Source organism: Azolla caroliniana, unplaced genomic scaffold, assembly GCF_043228905.1.
Source record: "Azolla caroliniana isolate FFs.n. ecotype wild unplaced genomic scaffold, voAzoCaro1.0.p SCAF_4, whole genome shotgun sequence".
Lineage (NCBI taxonomy): Eukaryota > Viridiplantae > Streptophyta > Polypodiopsida > Salviniales > Salviniaceae > Azolla > Azolla caroliniana.
The window spans coordinates 1,984,919-1,998,697 of record NW_028230439.1 but is presented as its reverse complement, the minus strand read 5'-3'; the positions used below and the strand labels follow the sequence as shown (position 1 = coordinate 1,998,697).

Below are 13,779 nucleotides of genomic sequence, written 5' to 3'. Positions count from 1 at the left end.
CTACATCAGATCAAATTGATTGCTCACATCAATTACAGTTCAAGCACTCCTTAGTATTAAAAACGCGGCCTGGGGCTCAGCTTCAAACATAACAACTTGGGATAATTCTGCATGGAATCCTTGTAATTGGACTGGGGTCACATGCTCCTCCTTTAATCATGTTATAGCATTGTAATTTCTCCTCAATTTTCAATTAACCTCTAAATCAATGCTACTTCTGGTTTGCTAATGCTAAGTATGTACTATTCATGCCTACTAATGCTAACTACGCTCTCCTAATGATAATCACATCTTGTAAGTGCTGCTTATAATGTTGAGTGGAGCTTCTTCTTCTTTTTTAAGTCAAGATTCATCTTGGTATTAATGAAAAGATGCCCAAAAGGCTACAAAGAATCCATACAATAAAATATAACCCTCCTACCCACCTCAATCAACATATGTTGAGTGGAGCTAATTACATCCTAGTTAACATTCATAATGTTCTAATTGTGATCTTCATGACTACTTTTGTTTTTTTCATTCTAGGAATATGTTAGGATTTGGTCTATGAGGGACATTGCCGAGTGATTCGTTCACAAGCCTTACGGCGCTAACATCATTGGATCTATATAACAATTTCGTCAGAAGTCCTTTGCCATCAATATCTATGTTGACACAATTTCGCCTCCTCATGGAAGATAAAAAAAATTCTATTCCTTTCTTACACCAATTACATGAAAATCAATCTTTCATATAATTCTTGTTTTATTTGTGGTAACTGACTCATTATAATCATAATGGCTTACATTATGATTATATATTGCAAGAATTTATCAATAAATCCATTCAACGAGGAATTTCCGAAATATATACTAAACTTCAAAGGCCTTGTGCTATTGTAAGTCTTTTTGTATTGTTTATTTCAGTTCAAAATTAAATAGAAGTCAATCAATCCAATTTTGATAACACAGTATACCACTTTTTACAATTTTTTCAATATTCCATCTTAAATTAGTTTAATTTGGGATCATCAAACCCAATAGTTGCACGGACAAGCAAAGTGTTTTTCTTCTTACTTGCTAGTGGGTTTTGTGCAAAAGGGGGATCAATTCCCAATATCTCCACTTTTTTCAGAACCTTAACAAATGCAATTGTGTCACTATTCTTACATCCAAAAAACCCATTAGGGTTATTGCTCGGTTGGACAAGAAGATTTTCTTAGATCCGAGCCCTTTTTTGGCGGACCATGTAGTACAAATATGGGCATTCCAAAGTAAGCCAGTGACATATCTTAATTGGGACCCAACTGATTATGCATGGCGGTTGGTTGGTCATTCCTCAACAAATGAACAAGAGAGCAGGATTCTCCCCTTTTTCCAATACTCCGTGACATATGGGAGACATTTTTTGATGCAACATCATTGTGTCAATCCCGTGGCACAAAAGTATTGGGAGTTAGGTGCTATATCGCATCAATATATTGTGGCTTATTGGAAATGTTTATGGGATCTACCATGTATGCAAAGAGCAATTTCTTTTAAGTGGTTAATGCTTCATTATGTTTTACCAATAGGTCTCCATTTAAAAGGACAAGTCGATGATCGTCGTTGTGTGTGTTGCCAAGTACATGAGGAAACATTGAAACATTTGTTTTGGACTAGTGTACCTCGTCAGTATTGGGGAAGAATATTGAGGATGTTTTCTTGTAAATATAAGGGAGTAATTTTTACATGGGGGGCTATTTTCTGGGGGTCTTTGGATGAGCAGGTATCTTTGTACGAGGTAGAGCAATGCATGGAAGCATTACGTGTGTTGGAGAATACAACTGAAGCAGTTCTTCCAAACATTCTTGGTGGTAAATGTTTTACAAATTCTTTTGTTTGGAATATTGTTTCAATTAATGTTTAATGGGTGTGGTGGAAGTGTCGTTGCGGCAAGAAATACAAAGGCATCAAATATAATGTGGTGAATATGATTAAGTTGTTGTGGGACAACTTGGTGCACATTGTTAAGGGAGCGTATGATAGTATTAAAGGAACACTGGAAAAGGTGCATAAGAAAAGGCGAAAAATCTGTAAAATATGGGGGCTAATACCTCTCTGGTTGGATGAGTCACATGAATATCGTTGGAATTATGTTCCACCACGTTGGCTATTCCCACCCCCTAGTCCTTTTTTATTTCAAACATAATTGTGAGGTATATAGTTTCTTCTTTAAATCTCTTTATCTTACAAGTTGACAGGAAGAACATAAATGAGGCGGATGGGTTTGAGTAAGTTCTGTGGATGGACAAGGGCAAGATGGTGGATGCGCAAAATGAAGCATTTTTTTATTTTGGATAAGGATGAGTGATAATGGTGTTGATGGTCGTAACATAATTTAATGAGAGACGAGGAGAGTACTGTCATTTTGTTTTTTTTTAGGTACACGATTTTGGGTGGTGAATCAACGAGAGTGAGATGGGGGCTAATACCTCTCTGGTTGGATGAGTCACATGAATATCGTTGGAATTATGTTCCACCACATTGGCTATTCCCACCCCCTAGTCCTTTTTTATTTCAAACATAATTGTGAGGTATATAGTTTCTTCTTTAAATCTCTTTATCTTACAAGTTGACAGGAAGTACATAAATGAGGCGGATGGGTTTGAGTAAGTTCTGTGGATGGACAAGGGCAAGATGGTGGATGCGCAAAATGAAGCATTTTTTTATTTTGGATAAGGATGAGTGATAATGGTGTTGATGGTCGTAACATAATTTAATGAGAGACGAGGAGAGTACTGTCATTTTGTTTTTTTTTAGGTACACGATTTTGGGTGGTGAATCAACGAGAGTGAGATGGTTGATGTGGATTATTGAAGCACAATTCATGTTTTTTATAAGGATGAGTGATGGTGGTGTGGGTGCTGAAGCATAGTCTCTTTAGAAAAGTAAGTTGTGTTGGGAATCAACGCTTGGATTCACCTTCTCAACTCGGCCACAACCGATTAATCGCGGATCAATGTAGCAGAAAATAGGAAATACAGAGAAAGACGCGATACACAGGGATTAACGTGGAAAACCCTATACGGGAAAAACCACGGGAGTGCGAGACTCCGAACCAAACTATGCACAGAGAAATATACAATGGCGAGCTCCAAGGCGACGACCTTGAGCTCGCTGTCCTCGCCACAGGCGGCGGAAATACACAGAGGCGTCTACCTCTTTCTCTCTCTCGCGCTCTCTCTCTTTCTCTCTCTCACGGCTGCTCTCTCTTCACTCCTCTAAAGTGGAAAAACAGAAAAATGAGAAGCAACAGAAAAACTGTTTGCCCTAAGTCATATTTATACTTATATGACTTTGGGCTATTTACAACTATAGCCTCAGGGGGCTCGTAGCGAACATATTCACGGATATGTCCCTGCATCCGGATCGCTCTCCGGGTACATTCGTCATCCGGCACCGAAGCCGGGGTCTTCGTCATCCGGATCCGAAACCGAAACCGGGCTTGTCGGCATTCATCTCCGATATCCGACCATCCCATCCGAAAGGGACCGAAATCCCAACAAACTCCCCCTTCACTTCGGCATGGGATGTCTTTCCAATCCGATCCTCTTCCGGCATGCTTCCAGCTTGTCGGGTGTGAGCACCTTGGTCAGCATATCCGACCCGTTCTCGTCGGTGTGGATCTTCGTCAGCACGAACTCCTTGTCTTCTATCCTTTCCCGGATCCAGTGATATCTTCGCTGGATGTGCTTCGTCCGGGAGTGATAGGCTGCGTTCTTCGCAAGGTGGATGGCACTCTGACTGTCGCAGTAGAGTCGGTACTCCTCTTGCCGGATACCGAGCTCTCTAATGAAGTCCTTCATCCATATTATTTCCTTGCCGGCTTCAACAGCCGCCATGTACTCCGCCTCCGTGGTTGACAACGCAACCGTCTTCTGCAGCCTCGACTGCCACGAAACAGCTCCCCCTGCATACGTCATCACATACCCTGATGTGGACCGGCTGGTATCTGCATCAGCCGACATATCAGAATCAGTAAAGCCTTCGAGTTCGGGCTTACCGGAGCCGAATCGGAGGCACACGTTTGCCGTGCCCTTCAGGTATCGGAGTATCCACTTGGCTGCGTTCCAATGCTCTTTGCCGGGATTGCTCATGTACCGGCTCACCACTCCGACTGCATATCCGATGTCCGGTCTCGTACACACCATGGCGTACATCAAGCTCCCGACGGCTGAGGCATACGGCACTTTCATCATATCCTCCTTTTCAGCCTTTGTCTTGGGACTTTGCTTGCTGGACAGATTGCAGTTTGCCGGGAGGGTCGATCCGACCGGTCTTGCTTCCGACATGTTGAACCGTTGAAGCACCTTTGTCACGTACTTCTCCTGTGACAGCCACAACTGCTTCTTCTTCCGGTCCCGGATGATGTGCATCCCTAGTATTTGCCTCGCCGGACCCAGGTCCTTCATTGAGAAGGTTCGGTGAAGAGCCTTCTTCAGCATCCGTATCTTGACCTGGTCCCGTCCGACGATCAACATGTCGTCCACGTACAGGAGGAGTATTAGGAAGTCTCCTCCTTCAAACTTCTTCACAAACACGCAGTGGTCGGACTGCGTTTTGAGGTACCCTTCGTCGGTCATGAAGGAGTCGAACTTCCGGTACCATTGCCGGGGAGCCTGCTTCAGTCCGTAAAGGCTCTTCTTCAACCGGCATACCAGGTGCTCCTTCCCTTTCTTCTCGAATCCTTCCGGTTGCTGCATGTAGATTTCTTCTTCGAGGTCACCGTGAAGGAATGCTGTCTTCACGTCCATCTGTTCTACCTCGAGGTCCATGCTTGCCGCTATGCTCAGCACCGTCCGGATGGAGGTCATCTTCACTACCGGGGCAAATATCTCGTCGAAGTCGACGCCCTTCTTTTGCTGAAACCCCTTCACCACGATCCTGGCTTTGTATCTCGGGGGGTTTCCGGCATCTCCCGGTTTCAGCTTGAACACCCACTTGTTTCGAAGTGCCCGCTTTCCCTTCGGCAACTCCACAAGTTCATATGTGTGGTTCTCATGCAGGGAATCCATCTCGTCCTGCATGGCACTCAACCACCTGCGGCTCTGGGTGTCATTCTTCGCTTCTTCAAAGCTCTCCGGCTCCCCCTCGTCGGTTAGCAACACGTGCTCTGGTTCCGGAAATCTCCGGGGGGCCCTTCTCTCTCTTAGAGGGTATCTCCGTTCCGGAGCTTCGGTAACCGGTTCTTCCGATTCTTCTTCTTCATCCGAATCCATTTCGGGATCGGGGCCGGTTCCGGTATCATTTTCATCTTCTTCGGCCGGTTCTGTTTCTTCACTGTCTTCGGCCGGATCCTCGAGTGCTAACCGGTCCCTTGCCGGTCGGGACTGCTCCTCGTAGAGTTGATCCTCACCGATCGACTTGGAGCTCTTCATCTTCTTCTCCGACTCCCAGTCGGCGAGTGTCTTGTCCTCCATGAAGATGATATCACGACTCCGGAATATCTTCTTGTCGACCGGGTCCCATACTCGGTAGCCGAACTCGTCGTCGCCGTAACCGAGGAATATGCATGGCCGGGTCTTCGGATCTAGCTTTCCTCTCCGGTCCTTTGCCACATGCACGTATGCGAGACACCCGAACACCTTCAGATGCCGGTAGGACACTTCCTTACCGGTCCACACTCTCTGCGGCGTGTCTCCGTCCAAAGGTACTGAGGGTGATCGGTTTATCACGTATGTCGCCGTCGACATTGCCTCAGCCCAAAACCCGTTGGGTAATTTCGCATGCGCCAGCATACTCCGGACCCGCTCCATTATGGTCCGGTTCATCCTCTCGGCCAGCCCGTTCAGTTCCGGCGTCTTCGGCACAGTAAACTCGAGTCGGATTCCCTTCGAGCGACAGTACTCCTGGAACTGCCCCCGGTATTCCCCTCCGTTATCCGCTCGTATCGCTTTCAGCTTCTTGCCGGATTCCCTTTCCACTCTCGCGTGGAGTTCTTTGAAGACGGACAACACTTGGTCCTTTGTCTTCAACGGTGCCGTCCACAGCTTCCGGCTGTGATCATCAATGAATGTCACGAAGTACTGGGCTCCGCCATGTGACTTCGTTTCTACCTGACACACATCAGTGTGCACCAACTCCAATGGTGCGCTACGTCTCGTCGGTGGCCTTGAGTGGAAGGAGGTTCGGTTCTGCTTACCGGCCAGGCAATCGGTGCACTTCTCCAGGTGCACGTGCTTCACTGGGATGAGGTTGTCTTCTGCAAGCCTCTTCATCCCCTTCTCACTCATGTGGCACAGTCTTTTGTGCCACAGCTCACCGGCAGTGTCGGCTGCCACATTCAGCTCTTCCGGACATAACCGGGCATTCATCAGGTACAGTGTGTTGACCTTCCGGGCCCGAACCACTATCAAGCTCCCCTTGCTGAACTTCATGACACCGTTCCGGATGCTACCCGTGTAGCCTTCATCATCTAGCCTCCCGGCCGAAATCAGGTTCAATCGGACCTCCGGAACGTGTCGGACATCTTTCAGCAGCATTTTGCATCCGGTCGGGGTTGTCAACCACACGTCTCCTATGCCGGCAATCCGGCACGTACCTTCATTTCCCATCCGAACACAGCCATGCTCGCCGGCTGTGTAGGATGAGAAGTATCTTCTCTCCGGGGTCAGGTGGAACGATGCTCCGGAATCGACCACCCAGGTCGTCTCATCGCCGGCAACGTTTAGCTCACCTTCTTCGGTGATGAGCATGATTTCTTCCTCACTTGCCGCGAGTGCCGTTGTTCCTTTCCGGTCTTGCCCTCGCCGATCCGAACCTCTCCGGTCCGTGGCTCCCCGGTATGCACCGTTTCTCTCCGGTGACTTCTTCGAGTCGGTGTCGTCGGCTCCGTTGTCTTTTCGGTAATGCCGACAGTTCTTCCGGAAGTGCCCCGGCTTCCCACAGTGGAAGCATGTTGGCCTTCCTCTTGACTGCGACCGGGTCCCCGACTTCTCCCGTCTTTGCGGACTCCGGTTCCACTGTCTTCCCCGATCCGATTCGGTAAACAGCATCTTCGGGTCGGAGGCCGGTTCCTTATCTCTCCGACGCGCTTCTTCATTCAGAATACTTGTCTTTACCGTTTGTAAGGACAAGTTATCTTCGGTGCACGAGGTGCTGAGAGTCACCACCAAGTTCTCCCAGCTTTCCGGCAATGTACACATCAGGATGATGGCTTGCATTGCATCCTCCAACGGGAACTTGATCGCCGCAAGCTGATTCACGAATCCCATGAACGTGCTTACGTGTTCCACCATGCTCTCGCCGTCCCGGTACTTGAGATTCACTATCTTCCTCATCAGGGAGGTCCGGTTCAACGCATTCTTCCTCTCATAGAGGCCCGACAGCTTCTTCCACATCTCGTATGCGTTGGTGTCGTTCGCCACATGTTGTAGGACGCTTACATCGACGTATTGTCGGATCGTCGCTACGGCTTTCCGGTTCAGGAGCTTCCACTCCGACTCAAGTACCCCTTTCGGTATTTCCGACCTGTCAATCGGTTCGTACAGGTCCCGAACAATCAGAAGATCCTCCATCTTGATCTTCCAGTCGGCGTAATTCTGTGCATTCAGCACCATCATCATCGGCTGCCCGCTGCCGCCGCCTTCCATTTTCTGCAACAGTCGCTCTGATACCAGTTTGTTGGGAATCAACGCTTGGATTCACCTTCTCAACTCGGCCACAACCGATTAATCGCGGATCAATGTAGCAGAAAATAGGAAATACAGAGAAAGACGCGATACACAGGGATTAACGTGGAAAACCCTATACGGGAAAAACCACGGGAGTGCGAGACTCCGAACCAAACTATGCACAGAGAAATATACAATGGCGAGCTCCAAGGCGACGACCTTGAGCTCGCTGTCCTCGCCACAGGCGGCGGAAATACACAGAGGCGTCTACCTCTTTCTCTCTCTCGCGCTCTCTCTCTTTCTCTCTCTCACGGCTGCTCTCTCTTCACTCCTCTAAAGTGGAAAAACAGAAAAATGAGAAGCAACAGAAAAACTGTTTGCCCTAAGTCATATTTATACTTATATGACTTTGGGCTATTTACAACTATAGCCTCAGGGGGCTCGTAGCGAACATATTCACGGATATGTCCCTGCATCCGGATCGCTCTCCGGGTACATTCGTCATCCGGCACCGAAGCCGGGGTCTTCGTCATCCGGATCCGAAACCGAAACCGGGCTTGTCGGCATTCATCTCCGATATCCGACCATCCCATCCGAAAGGGACCGAAATCCCAACAAGTTGTTTGTATGTATAAGATTGTGGCGGTAATCGGAAAGAAGTTTGATGTGGACTTGAGGAAGCAAAATGCATGTTTTTGATAAGGATGAGTGATGGTGGTGTGGGGGTTGAAGCATAATCTATTCAGAAGACTAGACCCATTTAGTTGTTTGTATGTACAGGTTTTGGCAGTAATCAGCGAGAAGTTGATGAAGCAAAATGCATGTTTTTCGATACGGATTATTGATGACAGTGTGGGGGGCTATGCATACTCTCATGAGGGGATGAGGAAAAAAGACTCATGTATTATTGTATGTGCAGTATTTTGGTGGTATTCGGCAAGATGGATGATGTGGACTTAATGACGTACAATTTATGTTTTGGATAAGGATGAGTGATGATGGTGTGGAGGTCGAAGCATATTCCCATGAGGAGATGAGGAATTTAGACACTTTTTATTGTTTATGTGCAGGAATTTGGTGGTATTCGGCGAGATGGTTGATGAAAACTTAATGACTCAGAAGCAGTTTTTATGTTTTTCGATAAGGACGAGTGATGATGGTTTGGGGGCCGAAGAATAAGCTCATGAGGAGAGGAGGAAACTTGACTTAATTTGTTGTTGTATGTACAGGAATTTGATAGTAATACCGGCAAGATGGTTGATGGGGAAAGAGGAAGCATAGTTGTCGACCTTACAGCCACGAATGTGGAAAGTGGTTCTCTTGAAAAACCAAACAACGTAGTTGATCACCTTCAAATCCAAGATGTATAGGTTCACCTTTGCATTCACAAGTGGAAGGATTGCGCATTCCACTTATAGATTCCTTTTATAATCTTGCGATTTTAGACAATTTCCAAAAACTTGATACACTAGTATCACATGTTTTAAATAGCATGTAAATTTTGCTAATTTTTTGAGATTTAACAAATTTCAAAATGATAATTTAAAAAATTGAATAGTTTAGGGATAAATGTTTAAATTTTGATCGTTTGTAGATATGAAATGTAGTTAACTTAAAGAAAATCACAATTATGGTCAACTCAAGGCACAAGTTAAGATTAATGGTTTCACCATCTTGAGAAGATTAACGTTACATCTATTGTTAGACTTGAAAATATTTTAAGTATAAAAGGTAATATTGCAATGCTTAATGTCATCATCTATAAATTAGTGCCCATTAACATCCATAAATTCACAACCCAAGAAATGTAGACAATATTCATAAACAATTTTGATAAATCCACAACTCCTAAAATTTAGACGATATTCATAAATTGTCAAACTTTAGATGTGAACATTAATATATCGATTTGAACATAACACATAGTTATCAAGGTATCTACAATGTTATAATCTCCTTCCTTATAAGAATTCCCCTTCAAAATTTGTGAAGTAAATGGCATTTGCAAAGTTCAATTACCATCAACACAATTATTAATGGTTTTCTTCTAATAAATGAAGCACATATTTACCATAAGGTATCTTGTTGTGCAACATACATCTTTAAAAAACCTCTTTTATTTTAAGAACAACAAGAGTTTTAAACATGAACATGATATGTTGTATTGAGTTGACGTAAACAATACAGTTTTCATCATAACTCTATACAATATATTGAATTCATGTTCAAAGTTTTTTTACCAGATTTAAATAATAATAATAATAATAAATTAAGCTTGAATTCATAGAAAAACCAGATTTTTCATCACAATTCAATACAATGTATCGAGTTCATGTTTAAAGTAAATTTTTCTAATTTTTAAAAAAACATTTTCAATTTGTTTCAAAATTTTTTATTTTTTTTCAATTTTCTTTTTGTTTTTTTCAATTTCTTTTATTTATTTTTATTTTTTATGGAAAAAATAATAATTTTAAACATGAACTCGATACATTGTATCAACTTCTGATAAAAACTTTGGTTTTTTCATCACTTATTAAAGCTCAAAAACAAAATTCTAAGATAGAGACGAAATTAGTACTAAGAGAGAAATATTAGTACTAAGAAGAATTTAAGGTGTAGAACACTTGAGAAAAGAAGAGAGAGAGAGAGTGAGAGAGAGAGAGAGGGACTGAGAGGGAATGATGATGACTGCAATATTCTGTGTGACAAGAATATACAAGGAACACTCAATATAGTAAAAATGAAAATAATGTTCTATATATTATAATGTATGGTCTAATGGTTAAGAGCTTGACCCATGTAGCATAAGGTCATGGGTTTGAGTCCTACCATATCATGACATGAGTTAATCTACCTCTTTTACATGAACTCGATACGGCGTATCGAGTTGATGTTGAAAAGCTAACTTTTTTACATGAACTCGATACGCCTTTTCAACATGAACTCGATACACCATATCGAGTTCATGTTTAAAGTTTTATTTCGGATTATTTTTTTAAATAATTGCATTTTTTCCTATTTTATTTTGGTATTTTGTTTTTTTTTTCTAAAAACGATTGAGCTTTAATAAGTGATGAAAATAATATTTTATGTATTACAATGTATGGTCTAATGGTCAAGAGCTCGACCCATGTAGCATAAGGTCATGAGTTTGAGTCCTACCATATCATGACATGAACAAAGTTAGCTTTTTTACATGAACTCGATACAGAACTCAATACGGCGTATCGAGTTCATGTTGAAAAGCTAACTTTTTTACATGAACTTGTTTAAAGTTTTATTTTGGATTTTAATTTTTTAAATAATTACCATTTTCCTATTTTATTTTGGTGTTTTGTTTTTTTTTCTAAAAAAAGATTAAGCTTTAATAAGTGATGAAAATAACATTTTATGTATTACAATGTATGGTCTAATGGTCAAGAGGTCGACTTGTGTAGCATAAGGTCATGGGTTTGAGTCCTACCATATCATGACTTGAATTGAGTGAACTTTTTTACATGAACTCGATACACCGTATCGAGTTCATGTTTAAAGTTTTATTTCGGATTTTTGTTAAAAAATAATTACATTTTTTCCTATTTTATTTTGGTGTTTTGTTTTTTTTCTAAAAAAGTTGAGCTTTAATAAGTGATAAAAATAACATTTTATGTATTACAATGTATGGTCTAATGGTCAAGAGCTCAACCCATGTAGCATAAGGTCATGGGTTTGAGTCCTACCATATCATGACATGAAAAGTTTAATTTTGGATTTTTTTTAAAAAATAATTACATTTTTTTTCTATTTTATTTTGGTATTTTGTTTTTTTTTTCTAAAACAAAATTGAGCTTTAATAAGTGATGAAAAAACCAGAGCTTTTATCACAAGTCGATACAATGTATCAAATTGATGTTTAAAAAATAAAACAAAATCAATAAAAAATTATAAAAAATTGAAAAAAAATTGAAAACAATTAGAAAAAATTACTTTAAGCATGAACTCAATACATTATATCGAATTGTGATGAAAATTATGGTTTTCTAGATGAACTCAAGCACAATTTATTATTTTTATTATTTTTTAAATCCAGTAAAAAAAACTTTGAGCAAGAATTCAATACATTGTATGGAATTATGATGAAAACTCTATTTTTTACATCAACTCGATACAACATATCGACTTAATGTTTAAAATCTTGTTGTTTTTCAAATAAAAGAGGTTTTTTAAACATGAACTTGAATCGTACTAAAATGTTTGTTTTAACAAGAGAAAAAGATGCATATCGATAGTGCAAACAAGTATGTTGTACAACAAGATACTTTATGGTGAACACGTGTATCATTGATTAACAAAAAACTATTAATAATTGTGTTGATGGTAATTGAACCTTGCAAATGCCATTTACATGGTCCATAAAGTGTTCGCGTGGTTCTTAATCACTACTTAATGTTAATCTTTATAGTTGGAACAAAGGATGACAACACAAGCATAACTCAGATGACAAGGAAACTTGCAAGAACTCAAGCTGGGGATATTAATAGCTACACATGTAGATGGCCATGACCTAAGGTACCAATTCTGCATTGGTAAAGTTTTGGACGTGATGATGTATTAAACGTTTGTAATACATCTATCATTGACATTAATGAGGTGGATATCATTATGTATGACTTTACACAAACAAAAGTTGGATGTATAAGGACAACAACGATATGCATAATAAAAGAGATATTAGCAAGTCTAGAAGATATCTCAGATTGAAGGCGAAGAAGATTTATTGCACAAAATTTGGAGATACCATTTGGTGAAGACAATGATTTGATTGGTACATTGGAAGATGAGGAAGAGTCACAATTGTATATTATCTATAGTAGTGATTCTCATGAAAAGAATGATGATAGTCATGCAAATAACTCCCAAATGTATTTGTTGTGCAACTATATGTAACAAATTTAGACAACATTTTATCGAATGGAATAAAAACGTTCATTGTTTTAAAATATTCTACTTTGATTTCTTTAAGATCTAAAAACTTATTAGTTGTCATTTTTCTTTAAAAATCCACAAAGTTACTTTTCATATTTTACCCAAATTTGGCATTTTTCAATTTTACCAAATGGTGAAATTTTCAACTTTTTCATCAAGTTTTGGAGAACATGTGATACTAGTATCAAGATGTTTTGTGAAATGGCAAAAAAAAACCCAAAATCAAACGGAATATTCCTTATCCTTCCACTTGTGCGCAATCCTTCCACTTGTGAACGCAATCAGAAGAAGTATTGAATGGCTCATAACTCTGACCTGAGACGGTTTGTTTCCGAATAGAGCTACTTTTGTTGTTGCCTATGAATATGGATACCTTGCAATGTGTCTAGGGAATAGATTGTAATTGTTGGACTGTTTTCTCTATGTTGGAGTACATAGATTTGTTTCCTCAACTGTTGTCTACACAAGGCGGGCTGGGGGAAAAATACTTTGTATGATGTAACCGTTATGACCTTTCTTTATAACTAATGGAAGGATGATTTGTTTTGAATAAATAAATAAATTCTATCACTATTCTACTATGTATATGACATTTTATTTTGTCTCGATGTTGCAAAAGTCAAGTGCTACGATACACTCCATACATAGACATGGTTGGTCTACATTAGTGGAGTGATGCTTTCCTTTATATAATATCACCACCATATGGAAAACAAAACAGAGTGTCGACTTTATGATAAAGCCTCTTCTACTCTCATAGGTATATAAGAACAAACCTGATGTGACTACAAAAGCTATTTCATCAAGTCCATTGTTGTTGACATACTAACAAGTTTGATGGACTAAGTCGTTTCATTTTTAAAATTATGATTGGAGTTTAACGGAGTAGTATATTTTCAATTATGTGGCACATATGAACAATTCAAGTAATTAGGGATTTGGATCATAGTGAAAGATTTACTTAATGAGTGAGTTTTGAGAAGTTAAATCTACATTAAACATTTCCAATGCCTTCTCCGTAGTTAGAATGAAGATAAGTTTCCTTATTTCCAGGTCTTACCCTGAGACCATAGACTTCCGACTATTAACACACAAGAATATGTCATAAACACACAAGACACTAATGGCTCACCTATTAACACCTTAGCAATATGTCATAAAACACACAAGACACTAATGGT

At 40.7% G+C, this 13,779-nt stretch overlaps 1 protein-coding gene across 1 annotated transcript in view; it reads left to right on the top strand.

The window, feature by feature from the left end:
- Nucleotides 1–798: 798 nt before the first annotated feature.
- LOC147864729 (putative serine/threonine-protein kinase PBL6) overlaps nucleotides 799–13,779 on the top strand; it is a 45,250-nt gene continuing 32,269 nt past the window's right edge. The window contains exon 1 of the mRNA XM_087318867.1: nucleotides 799–877. The gene's annotated coding sequence lies outside the window, so the exon portion shown is untranslated. The remainder of the gene's footprint in view (nucleotides 878–13,779) is intronic.